The sequence below is a fragment of the Cibotium barometz genome, chromosome 3 (assembly GCF_041138505.1).
Source record: "Cibotium barometz isolate CiBa-2024 chromosome 3, ASM4113850v1, whole genome shotgun sequence".
NCBI lineage: Eukaryota > Viridiplantae > Streptophyta > Polypodiopsida > Cyatheales > Cibotiaceae > Cibotium > Cibotium barometz.
This window is the reverse complement of record NC_141048.1, coordinates 4,307,154-4,321,945: the sequence shown is the minus strand read 5'-3', so window position 1 is coordinate 4,321,945 and position 14,792 is coordinate 4,307,154.

The window sequence follows — 14,792 nt, the reverse complement described above, 5'->3', positions numbered from 1 at the left end:
AATGCACTTTCTCTGCCGCCCATGTTGAATACTTGGGCTTTCTGGTACCCAAAGATGGAATTTCTCCAGATTTTGCTAAAGTCCAGGCAGTCATAGATTGGCCTGAACCAAAGAAAGTGAAAGAAGTCAGAGGATTCTTGGGATTGACTGGTTGGTATAGAATTTTTATACCAAAGTATTCTCTCATAGCTTCCACGTGACTAATCTTCTCAAGAAGAATATCCCGTTTTAATGGTCTGCCAGGTGCCAGAGTGCTTTTGATAGGTTGAAGACCGCCTTGGTAACCAATCCTGTTCTGAAGCTGTGGGATTTCTCTCTACCCTTTGAGGTAGTAACTGATGCCAGTGGTTTTGCCCTAGGAGGTGCACTCATGCAGGAAGTGAAAAGATGCAGAAGGGGAAGAGAGTTTGAGCTCTTGCAAGCACACACACACACTCACAAAACCCTAATAGAGAACACACAAGGTGAGAGGCTGAAATCTTCTTCTTCTCTACTCTACACTCAACACACCATATACAAGATACGAGTACACATAATATGAAAGGTACTCAACCAATACATATACGTGTTCTCTATAGTGTGAACCCGACTAAATGAGCTGGCACTATAATTATGCCAGTCTCTAGAATGGCTGTCACACAGCCTGTCATCCCACTGGTCACATATCTCCCATGATCTCACCAACCATGCCAGTGGTGTAAGTGTGGGGCCTATCCCCCAGGCGGGTCAGTGGCCACCGCCTCACTAGACGAGCTCGATATCTCAACACTCCCCCTCGAGCTCAACTCCATCTCATGTACACCAAGCGAAGCCCTGAATCTGCGGAGCTTCTCTGTACCCAATACTTTGGTGAAGATGTCAGCTACTTGGTCCTCTGTGCTGACATAAACAAGGTCAAGGTCTCCTGCTAAGACCTGCTCTCTGACGAAGTGGTAGTGGACCTCTATGTGCTTCGTACGAGCATGAAAGGCTGGGTTCCTGGCCAACTGTATACTGCTAATGTTGTCACAGAAAATGACAACTTGTCTATCCACTGATAGACCCAAATCTGCAACAAGTAGCTTTCTCAACCAAGCTACCTCACATGTTGCCATAGCAGCTCCTCTGTACTCGGGCTCTGTACTGGATAGAGCAACCGTAGGTTGCTTCTTGCTGCTCCAAGTCACAGCAGCACTTCCCTAGTAGATCTTCTATCTGAGATACTACCAGCCCAATCAGCATCTGTGTACCCATGTACACATATCTCTGTCCCAGTCTCATAGAATAGTCCACAATGCAAAGTAGACTTCACATATCTCTGTCCCAGTCTCATAGAATAGTCCACAATGCAAAGTAGACTTCACATACCTCAGTATGCATCTCACTGCATCCAAATGCAGTTTCCATGGAACCTGCATAAACTGACTCACCAACCTAACAGCATAGCTCAAATTTGGTCTGGTGATCGTCATATAGATTAAGCTTCCTACTATGCTCCTGTACATAGTAGGATCCTCCAAGATCTCTCCTGAATCTGCACTCAACTTGCCATTCTGATCCAATGGCACAGAAATAGGCTTACAGCCTGTCATACCATACTTGGACAACATGTCCAAGCCATACTGTCTCTGCAGTAATCCAATACCATGTGGTGACCTAATCACCTCAATGCCCAAGAAATATTTGAGCTCCCCTAGATCCTTCATCTCGAACTTCTGTCTAAGCAAGATCTTTACATCAAAGATCTCTGCATCATGGTCCCCCGTAATGATCAAGCCATCTACATAGATGACAACAAGCACAACTCCTCTATCACCATGTCTCACATACAGCGAGAAATCTGCATTGGCTACATGAAAGCCAATAGTGACAAGATATTCAGAAATCAGACCATGCTCTTGGTGCTTGCTTTAAGCCATACAAGGCTTTCTTCAACCTGCAAACATGCTCGGGGTGACCCACATCCTCATAACCAGGTGACTGCAACATATACACTTCTTCTTTTTGCAAATCCCCATGCAAGAATGCATTCTTTACATCCATCTGATGTAAAGACCATTGCTTTGACGCAGCCACTCTCCTCATCAAGGCTCATATCTGAGCCACTAGACTCTCCATCACAACATGAGAATGCCCTGCAGAAATGTCAGGCATACCAAGGGGCTCAACCACTTTCTCATTTCCTTTACGTGATGTACTAATCACATTTGTAGGACTGGTATTATGATGCAGCCTGCCACTCCATGGTCTGTCAATAGACCCACTAGATGAGGACTCTCCTGGTCCACTCAAAGACTGTGATTGCTGACCTGCATTCTGTGTAACCACACTTCCACTCAAATCAGCCCCAATAGCTTCTTTTTCAGCACGATACCAGCTGCTCATCTCATCAAAGACAACATCCCTGTTTACCCTCAACTCACGTGTAGCAGGGTTATAACACCTGTATCCCTTTTGCTCAAGGGAATATCCAATAAACACACATTTTTCAGCTTTCGGATCCAGCTTAGTTCTCAGCTCATCTGGCACATGCACATATGCAATGCATCCAAAGACTTTTAGATGAGACAAATCTGGTTTTCTGCCAGTAAACCTCTCCTCTGAGGTTACATCATGTATGGCTGCAGTTGGAGTCCTGTTCATGATGTATACTGCTGTAGAAACAGCCTCAGCCCAATAGCAATAATGCGGCATATTCTTCTCTTCCATCAATGCTCGTGCAATCTCAGCAATGTGCCTGTTTTTCCGCTCAGCAACTCCATTTTGCTGCGGAGTGTATCTGCATGTAAACTGTCTCCGAATACCATTCTTCTTCAAAAATTGAGAGAACTCATTGGAGAAGTACTCTCCCCCTCCATCTGACCTTAGGCACTTGACATATTTCCCTGTTTGCTTTTCAACCAAAACTCTGAAATTCTGAAAGTGAGTGAACACCTCACTCTTCTCTTTCATGAAATATACCCACACTTTCCTTGTGTGGTCATCAATGAAAGTCACATAATACCTGCAGCCTCCCATAGATATGGTCTTCGTAGGACCCCATACATCTGAATGCACAACATCTAGTGCATTTCTGCTCACATATCTGTTACGTGGAAACACATGCTTTGTTTGCTTCCCAAATTGGCATGCTTCATATATTTTCTGCATACCTTCCACTTTAAATTTTGGCAGCCCTGTCACAATTCCTTTTGTCTGCATAGACTTCAATCTCTACACACTTACATGTCCAATTCTTTTATGCCAAATGTCTGTGTCTGCAACAATTCCTGAACCATTTGCAAACATCGGAGCACTCATTTCAGGCATGTCTACATTCAACGTAAACATTCTGCCCACTCTGTTGCCTTTTGCAACCAACCTGCACTTGTCTTTGAAATCTTCAACATAACACCCATCAGGGTTAAACCGAACCTGCAAACCCTGCTCAATCATCTGGCCAACTGAAACCAGATTCTTTGTTATGTTCGGAACGTGAAGTACATCTGCAAGGTACTTCACTTTGCCATCCTGCATAGACAATGGCACATCTTCAACACGGGCAATTGGATGAGCAGTGTCATCCCCTATTTCCACAAAACCTGGTCTTTTCGAGTTTTTCATCTCCTTGAACCACTCTCCATGACTTGTCATGTGGTTCGAAGCGCCTGAATCCACATACCATACATTATCTTTTTGTGCTGCATCAACATTTTCAGACATGGCATTCACGACATGCTGCATAACAAACAACCTTTCATTATCCTCATTATTTGTGCTTGAGGATGCATAGTTGTTTTGCTGCACTTTCCCATTTTGCATGTCAGCCTGCTTCTTATAACATTCTGCTTGCACATGTCCAGGCTTACCACAATAATAGCATTCACGTGCATCATTATACTGCCTTTGCCAATTTCCACAGCCTCTTTGACTCCCCCTGCCTCTGAATTTGCCTCTTCCACTTGCGTGTTGTTGTTGTTGTTGTTGATTCTGGGACTGTTGTTGTTGCTGCTGCTGGCCTGCTGGCCATAATTCTGATTTCATGTTCGGCCACCTCCTTGACCGCGTCCACGGCCTCCTCTACCTCGTCCTCTTTTTGAACTCGTGTAGAAGGCCTGTTGCTCTGAACTATTTTTGCTTTGTGAAGACTGTTGGTCTTCACCCAAGCTCTTCTCTTCGATAATCAGCATAGACACCAAATCTGTAAAGTTGGGAATGTTTTCTCGAGTCTGAATAGACGTCTTGAACGCCTTGTATTGTGTCCCGAGACCACGTAGACAGACCTCCACCTTATCATCATCATCTACTGACACACCAATAGATGCAAGGGATTCCACAATACCCTTTATCTTCAACGCATAGTCATTCATAGACATGCTCTTTTTCTCTACAGTATGAAGTTCATTCTTCAACTATATCTTGCGTGCCTTGGTATTTGTTTCATAAAGCTTTACCAAGGTGTCCCACGCCTCCTTGGGGGACTTGGCATCCTGAATGTGCCCAATCATGGTGTCCTGTATACTAATGGAGAGCCAATACATAACCTTCTTGGCTCCTTGGTTCCAGTCTTTAAACTCTTTCACTTCTGTAGTAGTCGGATTATATCCGGTATCTCCGGTGCCTCTTCATGCTCACCTTCTATGTAGTCCCAATAGCCTTTTCCCATCAGGAAATTTGTCAACCTGAACCTCCAAGCATGGAAGTTATTCTTATCAAGCTTCTCAGCCACAATCTGAGTTATCCCATCATTTGACATCTTGCCAAACACACAATTTTACCAGAAACTGCACTCTGATTTTTCTGCACAAACTGCTGTATTTTCTGCACAGCGGTACTGTAGTACTCTCAAATGTCACAACCAGTGACTTCAATGTGCATACATACACCCAATGGCAACTGTAGACCTCTTTGCAGCACCCACAGTGTCTGCACAGTTAATCTGTCTTCCTGCAGTTCTTAAAACAGAGTTCTGCAGAGAATCAATGACTTACCCGCAGTGCTCGAAATCGCCTGCTTTTTGAAAAATGGAGGTCCAGACGCGCCCGAAATGCGTTTTCGGGCCGGACTTTATAGTTGCCCTATAGCTTTACTCCCGCGAAGAAAGCTCCTCAATCTGAGATCGTTTGCCGGTGCCTCCCGTAGAGCTCCCGACAAGGGTGTAGTCACCAACACAAATAGGGAAGAGTAGTTGAAGCTCTTACCCTCGCGTACCGCTTCCTATGGTTCTCTTGCTTGCAGCTCAGCCCTTAGCATGAACCAGGCTCTGATACCATGAAAAGATGCAGGGGGGAAGAGAGCTTGAGCTCTTGCAAGCACACACACACACTCACAAAACCCTAATAGAGAACACACAAGGTGAGAGGCTGAAATCTACTGCCCAGGCAAAGAAAATGTGGTAGCAGATGCCCTCAGCAGAAAAGCCTCCTTGCTTGCAATTACTGTAGTGTTAAATCCTTTGTTTATTGAAGCAAGAGAGAAGATCATGCAGGATAGATTCTTTGGCCCTATAGCTACCCTACTTATGCAGGAAAGCAAAACTCCACAGGAGTTGAATCGAGTTCAAGGGTACAGCAGCCTGGATGATGGAATTATATATTATAATCGCAGGCTATGCATTCCCAAACAATGATGAGGGAACTAAGGGTCAAATTCTGAATGAAGCCCATGACAGTCTTATAGCAGGACATCCAGGTTTCATCAAAACCTACATGTCTTGTGAAAAAAAAAGCTTCTTTTGGCTTGGTCTAAAAAAGGATGTGCTTAATCATGTACGTCAATGTGTGACTTGTCAGAAAGTCAAGGCCGAGAGAGTAAAAATGCTTGGGAAGTTACATCCATTAGACATTCCCCAGATGAAGTGGGAATGTATCAGTATGGATTTTATTATTGGATTACCTTCAGTGCAATCAGGTTACAACTCCATCTTCGTGGTAGTCGATAAACTAACCAGTATGGATTTTATTATTGGATTACCTTCAGTGCAATCACGTTACAACTCCATCTTCGTGGTAGTTGATAAACTAACCAAAGTTGCCCATCTAATTCCAGTAAAAGAAACCTACACTGCAGTGGATGTGGCCAGAGTGTTCCTCAAGGAAATCTTCAGATTGCATGGCCCACCCCCAGAAGAATAGTAAGTGATCGAGACCCCAAATTCACGTCAAGATTATGGACTGCATTTTTTGAAGCAGTAGGAACTTTCTTGGATCTTAGCAACTTACCACCCCGAGACCGATGGTCAAACTGAAAGGGTGAACCAAGTAATCGAAGATATACTTCAGTCATGCTGTGGTGGCAAGGAACCCAAGAAGTGGCTAAGCTATCTGCACCTAGTCAAGTTCACCTACAATGCTTCTTATCACCAAAGTATTGGGATGAGCCCTTTCAAAGCTCTGTATGGACAAGATTGCTTAACTCCATTAACTTGGTCTGACCCATTGATTAGGGTCGAGATGTCCAGAGACAGATGCTTGTTCACGACATGGAGCAGCAACAGCAGATGCAATCAATTCACAAAGATATAAAAGCTACCCACGATAGACAGAAATAGTATGCAGATAAGAAGAGGACAGACAGAAAACTCAAATAAGCAGATATGGTCTTCATTCAAGTACGCCCCAAAAGAAGTTCTCTATCTCTTGGGAAGTGTAAGAAGTTATCCCCTAGATATTGTGGACCATATCTGATTACAAAGAAAGTAGGTGACTTAGCCTACGAGCTTCTTCTACCTCCTCAACTTAAAGTTATGTTAGCGTTCTTAAAAAGTATATACCAAGCCCAAATCATGTGCTTGATTTGAAATCTTAACTTCTTCAACCACCCAAGGGCAGATGGAACTCCAACCTGAAGAAATCCTTGATGTTCGAGAAAAGGTTCTCAAGAATAGAATTCTGAGAGAATTATTGGTTAAATGGAAGTTCTATCCTTTTGAAGATGCCACCTGGGAGAAAGAAGCCGAACTGTTGCGGGATTACCCCCAGTTTGCGAGATGAGGACATCTCGCATTTTTCAAGTGGGAGAGAATGTAAGATTCCTCCCTAGCCCCTCAAGATGTCCAGTATCTTCCCTTGTAATCAATTCCCTCTTCAGAATAATAAAAGGTCTTAATTTTACCTATTTTGTCTTAGAAAGAGAAAATATTCTCTTCTTATTAAAATAAATTCCCCCGAAACAAAAGTTCAAAAAGATTTTTAGAAGGTGCATTAGAAATAAATTATAATCTGTTCAAAAGGCCTTATCCTAAGGGTCCAGATTTTTTGAAAATTTTAAATTAAGGTTCTGAGGGAGATAAATTGAAGAAATAAAGAAAATCCCCCCAAAAATGAGTAAATACTCACATAAGATGAAAAGTGGACTAAAAGACCAAAGGAAATACTAAAAAAATGAATTTTTGACACCTCAAGAGTGGGGATTCCCCCTCATGAAGGAGGTTCCTATTTCACATGTGTGGTGGAGTTTTAAATTCTCAAATATTGAGATATTTCATCTCTCCTCTCTCCTAATTCAAGTCTAGTTTCAAAAAGTATGATAAACTGACCCAAAAATGGTCAAAAATTGACCAAACTGATGTGGAAAATTCTAGAATCAGTTTTCTTGGTTAGAAGCTCACTTTTTCCTATAAATAGAAGTCTCTCCCTTTGTAGAATCTTAATAGTGTTTTATGCACTGTTACTTTACTCCACCCCAGAGCCAAAAATAGTGAATTTATTTATAATTCATTAGTTTTGACCTTTCCCTCTTCAAAAGAATTGGTGGCCACTCTTGTTGCAGACAAGAGTAGATCCCTCAAACCATCAAGCCAAAGGAAAGCTCACAGAAATTCAAGTAAGGTAGAAATCCTACTTTTTTTTAATGGTTTTCTAATTTTTATTTTCTTTAAAATAAAAAAATGATGTTATGCCTTGTTGGAAAGGCTTTCCCCCTCTCTTCATTCTTAAATTTAGCCTTTCTTTATCCTAGATAAGTAATCAAATTGTTAGAATTAAACTTTTCATATTGTTTCTCTTTTAAAAGTGAAATTTGATTAGTTTAGAATGCTTTAAACCATTTGGGATAATTTTTAAGTAACTTGAGGATAGAAAAAATTGAAAAATGGTCAGCCATACAAAGGAGGTTATGGCAAAATTTTCTCAAATTTTGTGAAATAAGTTTTATCTTTTATTATTCAAAAAGAGTAATCCCCACCATTTGTGTATTCTAAAAGTGTTATTTTCATTCTAGGCATAGAAAAATGCATAGTAAAAATATTTTTTATTTTTTAAGTGTTATTTCCATTAAAATTTAAATTCTATGCATAGAAAGATGCATATTGGTTATTTTTATTATTATAAAAGAGTGATTTTCATTAGATTTAAATTCTATGCATAGAAAGATGCATATTTTCATTAGATTTAAATTTTATGCATAGAAAGATGCATATTTTCATTAGATTTAAATTTTATACATAGAAAGATGCATATTGGTTATTTTTTTATTATAAAAGAGTGATTTTCATTAGATTTGAATTCTATGCGTAGAAAGATGCATATTGGTTATTTTTTTATTATAAAAGAGTGATTTTCATTAGATTTAAATTCTATGCATAGAAAGATGCATATTGGTTATTTTTTTATTATAAAAGAGTGATTTTCATTAGATTTAAATTCTATGCGAACGATGCAAAAGAAATTTTTTAATTATAAAAGTGTTACTTTCACCAGTATTGATTTTTATGCATAAAAGATTTTTTTATTATAAAAGTGTTGCTTTCATCAATATTGATTTTTATGCATAAAATGATGCATAAAAGAATTTTTTTAATTATAAAAGTGTTACTTTCACCAATTTTGATTTTTATGCATAAAATGATGCATAAAAGAATTTTTTTATTATAAAAGTGTTACTTCAATATTGATTTTTATGCATAAAATGATGCATAAAAGAATTTTTTTATTATAAAATTGTTACTTTCACCAATATTGATTTTTATGCATAAGATGATGCATAAAAGAAATTTTTTTATTATAAAAGTGTTACTTTCATCAAAATTGATTTTTTTACATAAATAGATGCATAAAAGGATTTTCTTTTATATTAAAGTATTATTTCCATAGAAGTTGGATTTTATTTATAAAAACAGATGCATACAGAATTTTTATATCAAAATAAGAGTTCTCTTTAATCCTATGTTTAAATCCCATGAATTTTGGTATAAGTAAATACTCAGTGAGAGAAAATTCTAATGTTTCATATTCTCTAGGATGGTAATGAGAAAATTCAGATGTTTCATATGGTAATGAGAAAATTCAGAAAAACTATCGAAGTTGGAATTTTAGATAAATGATTAATTTATTCCTCATAAGAATTCATGATTAGTTTTAAATTCAGTTAAGCAAAATACTCAATGAATAAAATTTAGTAAAGTAGTAATTGAAATATTACCCTTCGAGGAAGTTAGTTCTAGGAGAACCTCTTTCTAGACTCAAACCCTGAATCATACTATGACCAAGACTTAATCTCCTTTGTTAGTTTCAAGAAAAGATGATGTGACCAGTTCAGGAAAATTTCACTCAAATCACCCACCGAATCTGAAATCAAGTTAAGACCCTTGATTCTGATCTGAGGATTAAGGTTACAGAATTTAAAAAATTATGTTGGAATTTTAGACCTGTGATCTAGAAGTATTGGGATACGGATTTAAGATATACCCATTGTATTCAAAAGAAAATCAAAACTGAGAACTTGCATAGAAACCCTGCTTTCTTAAAGGACTGTCTTACGCCAGAATGGTGGAGGGAGCATTTGGTATATGTGTTTTTCTAAGGGAAGTTCGGTTGCAACAGCTGGCGGGGAGTGTTCAAAGGACGGCTCACGCGGCAAAAACCTACCCAGGACTTGACCAGCCTTGGTATGGTGAAAAATGGTGTGCTTTCGGTACGATGGGCGAGGGTCGACAAAGCGGTTCCTGAGTGAAGTGCCAGGACACCTAAGGAGGATCGTGGAGGGTTCTGACCAGGCAATGCACAGGCTCGCGGTGCTTAGGACACCCATGCGTATGTCATGGAAGATATATATATGTATGATGATGAGAAAATTATTGTAATCTGTTACTGGATCTCGTTGCTGACCTGCTGGTCTCAACGGAGAGTCCAGAGTGATATTGTTTTGTGAGAAACAAGTATTGAATGGAAATGTTGAGTTATGACATCTGTAACCAATAATTGTTTATCAATGGATTGTTTTTAAAAGTTAAAGTTTAAACAGGAGTGTGTGCGTATCTGTATTCTAAAGAAAAAGTTAAGAAAGGCATTCAATTATGGGTGGGTGAGTACTTGTCTGGTTCTACCAATTCCAGTGGTTGGGTGGTGGGCTAATAACCCATGGGCCGGATGGGCTGGAATCAATAGAGTTTTAATAATAAAATTGATTAATAGGAGTACGCTTAGAACTCGAGTAGTTAAATAAAATCCTAGAGACTTCTCTAATGAATAGATCAACGGCTGTCCATAATTCAATTAGGAAAAAAGCGTTGATCCCTTCAAGTTAAGTCTGTAATAGTGAGGTCACTGGCTATGACAGTTTGGGTGCAGTATAGTACCGCTGTGCAGAGAATACAACAGTTTGCGTAGGTCAAACAAGAGTGTTGTTTTGGGTAAATTTGTGTTGCAAACAAGATGTCAAATGATGGAATAAACCAAATTGTTGCAAAGAAGCTTGACAAGAACAACTTCCATGCTTGGAGGTTTAGATTGACAAATTTTCTGTGATGGGAAAAGGTTACCTGGGACTACATTGAAGGTGAACATGAGGAGGCACCAGAGATACTCGAGATTAATCCAACTATTGTAGATGTAAAAGAATTCAAGTATTGGAATCAAGGAGTAAGGAAAGTCATGTATTAGCTTTCTATCAGCATAAAGGACACTATGATTGGGCATATACAGGATGCCAAGTCACCTAAGGAGGCATAGGATACCTTGGTGAAGCTGTATGAAACTAACACCAAGGCACGAAAGATTCAGTTGAAGAATAAGCTTCATACTGTGAAGAAGAAAAATATGCATGTGAATGATTATGCCTTGAAGATTAAGGGCATTGTGGAATCCCTTGCATCTATTGGTGTTTCTATTGATGATGATGATAAGGTGGAAGTGTGTCTACATGGTCTCAGGCCACAATACAAAGCATTCAAGACATCTATTCAGACTCGAGAGAACATTCCCAACTTCACAGATTTGGTGTCAATGCTAATCATTGAAGAGAAGAATTTGGGTGAAGATCAACAGTCTTCACAAAACAAAACCAATTCAGAGCAGCAGGCCTTCTACACGAGTTCAGGTAGAGGACGAGGTATAAGAGGTTGTGGACGTGGCCAAGGTGGTGGCCGAACAGGTAATCAGAATTATGGTCAGCAGTGCAATAACAGTCCCAGGATTCGCAACAACACGCAAGTGGAAGAGGTCAATCTAGAGGCATGGGGAGTCAATGAGGTCGTTGTAATTTCCAAAGGTAGCATAATGATACGTGAGGCTATTTTTACTGTGGTAAGCCTGGACATGTGCATGTAGATTGCTATAAGAAGTAGAGTGATATGCAAAATAGAAAAGTGCATTAAAACAACTATGCATCCTCTAGCAAAAATAATGAGGATAATGAGAGGTTGTTTGTTATGCAACATATAGTCAATGTTGTGTCTGGAAATGATGTAGCAACATGTAAGGATGACATATGGTATGTTGATTCAGGTGCTTCAAACCACATAACAAGTCATGGTTAGTGGTTCAAGAAAATGAAGAGTCTTGAAAGACCAAGCTTTATTGAAACAGGGGATGACACTGCTCATCCGATTTCCCATGTTGGAAATGTTCCATTGTCTATAAAAGGATGGTAAAGTGAAGTATCTTGTAGATGTACTTCATGTTTTGAACATAACAAAGAATCTGGTTTCAGTTGGCCAGATGATTAAGCAAGGCTTGGAGGTCCGGTTTAACCCTGATGGGCTGTTATGTAGTAGAAGACTTTGAAGATAAGTGCAGATTGTGTGCAAAAGGCAACAGAGTGGGAAGAATGTTTACATTGAATGTAAATATGCCTGAAGTGAGTGCTGTAATATTTGTGAATGGTTTAGGAGTTGTTACAGATATAGACATTTTGGCATAAGAGAATTGGACATGTAAATGTGCAAAGAATGAAGTCTATGTAGACTAAAGAAATTGTGACAAGGCTACCTAAGTTTAAAGTTGAAGGTATGCAGAAAGTATGTGAAACATGTCAATTTGGAAAGCAAACAAAGCATGTATTTCCACATGACAGAAATGTGAGCAAGAATGTACTAGATGTTGTGCATTCAGGTGTATGGAGTCTTACGAGAAGACTATGTCTATGGGTTGCAGGTACTACGTTCGACCACACGAGGAAAGTGTGGGTGTATTTCATGAAGGAGAAGAGTGAAGTGTTCACTCATTTTCACAATTTTAGAGTGATGGTTGAAAAATAGACAGGAAAGCATGTGAAGTGCCTAAGGTTAGATGGAGGGGAAGAATACTTCTCCAATGAGTTCTCTGAATTCTTGTGAAAGAATGGCATTCACATTCAGAGACAATTTACATGTAGATACACTCTATAGCAAAATGGAGCTGATGAGCAGAAAAATAGGCACATTGTAGAGATAGCACGAGCATTGATGGGCAGAGAAGAATATGCTGCATAGCTGTTGGGCTGAGGCTGTGTCTACAGCAGTTTATATCATGAACAGGACCCCTACTGCAGCCATACATGATGTAACACTAGAAGAGAAGTTTATTGGCAAGAAACTTGATTTGTCTTGGGTATTCCCTTGAGCAAAAGGGATACAGATGCTATAATCCTATCACACGTGAATTGAGGGTAAGCACGAATGTTGTATTTGATGAGATGAGTAGCTGGTATGCTGCAGAAAAAGATGTTGTTGGGGCTGATGTAAGTGGAAACGTCGTCGCACTGTGAATGCAAGTTAGCAATCATAGTCATCGAGTGGACCAGGAGAGTCCTCATCCAGCAGTTCTGTTGATAGACCATGGAGTGGCAGGCTGCATCATAATACCAATCCTAGAAATGTTATTGGTACATCACATAAAAGCAAAGAGAAAGTGGTTGAGCCCCTTGGTATGCCTAATATTTATGTAGGGCATTCTCTTGTTGATGAAGAGTGAAGGATCCCTGTCCCCATCATGCAACAAATTCATGGGTGCTAGCAGCGAAAGTAGGACTTCTTGCACAGGGCAGGGTCCCTCACTCGGGGCCTCACCCATGGATATCCGGACAAGAGACTAATCCCTCGGTTCTTCCAAAACAAATCCGGAAAAGCTTCCCTTGCACGGAAAGCACGGGCGATTTCTCCAAGATATTTTTACTCTAACGTAGACAAGAGCCTTAACTAACTGAACTAATCTGACCAAACCCGTAAGTCCCATAGTCAGATCAAGGAAAAGATTGCACAGCCGTTGATTCTTTTCCATAGAACAATTTTTATTCAGGATTTACTTCATCTATTGTACCATAACAGAATTGAGTCTCATTTTAGGGGTCCATCAGTCTAGCTTTCTAACCCCATCCAGTCCTGTGGGTTAGCCAACCGCCCAACCACTGTAGTGATGGGATCCAAGTAAGAATTTGGTTAGGTTTTGTCTTGGTGGGTACCAGGGAAAAGAGTTCCCAGGTCCCCTAGCCGGATATTCATGCAAACTTAAAACTAGTCACACCACTTACACACCTAATATGAAATTGCCTTTTTCACAGATTCAGCTGTCTTTAAAACAATCTTTTAATGAAACTATAGTATCACTGATCATAAACCTCCAAAATATCTGGTTGAATCCTAATTTCTAATTTTTCCTTCATTGGTGTACCTATGACATCATTGGCAACCAGAATGCTCACATCACCTGTCCACTCAGGGGCCTTTTCCATAGTTCCTAGCTCATAGTAACCGGCAATATTTTCACTTATAAAAATCAAAATGGAATCTCCGTTGAAGATTAGCAAGATCAACCAACAACAGATCCATATAAAAGAGCCATGGACTCATTCGTTGAGAACCACCAAGGTCAATCAACCAGATCCATGCCCGAAGTGAGCGAGGCCCCGAGTGGGAAGCTTTGCCTTGCATACAAGGTTGCTACTTCCGCTACCAGCACTCCAAAGTTCAATGCGCAGAGGGGACAAGGATCTCACAGTTGGTATCAGAGCGAATTGGTTGAAGTTGATAAACCAAGAAGCAAGAAATGATAAAAATTTATTAGTTACTAGTAAAAAATTGCAATTGTGTTGAAATTCGCACGAAATTATATTCAGAAGGGAAATTTATAAATTGCAAATTGGGTTTTTAGATGGAAGTACCATAATTGTTTGGAATCCCTGACTTGCTTGAGGCCTAGATATGATTACAATTGCCTTATAACACCAAGGACCACCCGTATATACCGTGGGTATATTGCAGCTCTTTACTAACAATATATATGAGTGAATCTAAGACCTTGAAGTTATGAGCAAAAATGCTATCTTAGATGAAGAATTTTTCGAATGCTGGTTGATATGAATTTAGAATTCTGGTTGAATTGATTTGGATTCTGATTGAAGGATGATCATTTTTTTTGAATTCCAGTTGAAAGAAGATGAGTTGAATTCCAGTTGAAAGAAGATGAATAAGTCATGATGATGATGAATGGAGAGAATTCAATGATGATGTTAGTAACCTGGTAAACGATCAAGACTTTCAGCAAATCACTATGGGATTAGTGGATCGTGTTGATAGCTTTGACCTTGGCCCAATAGATGCAATTGTGGAATAACAGATTGAGAACCTGTATAATTGAAAT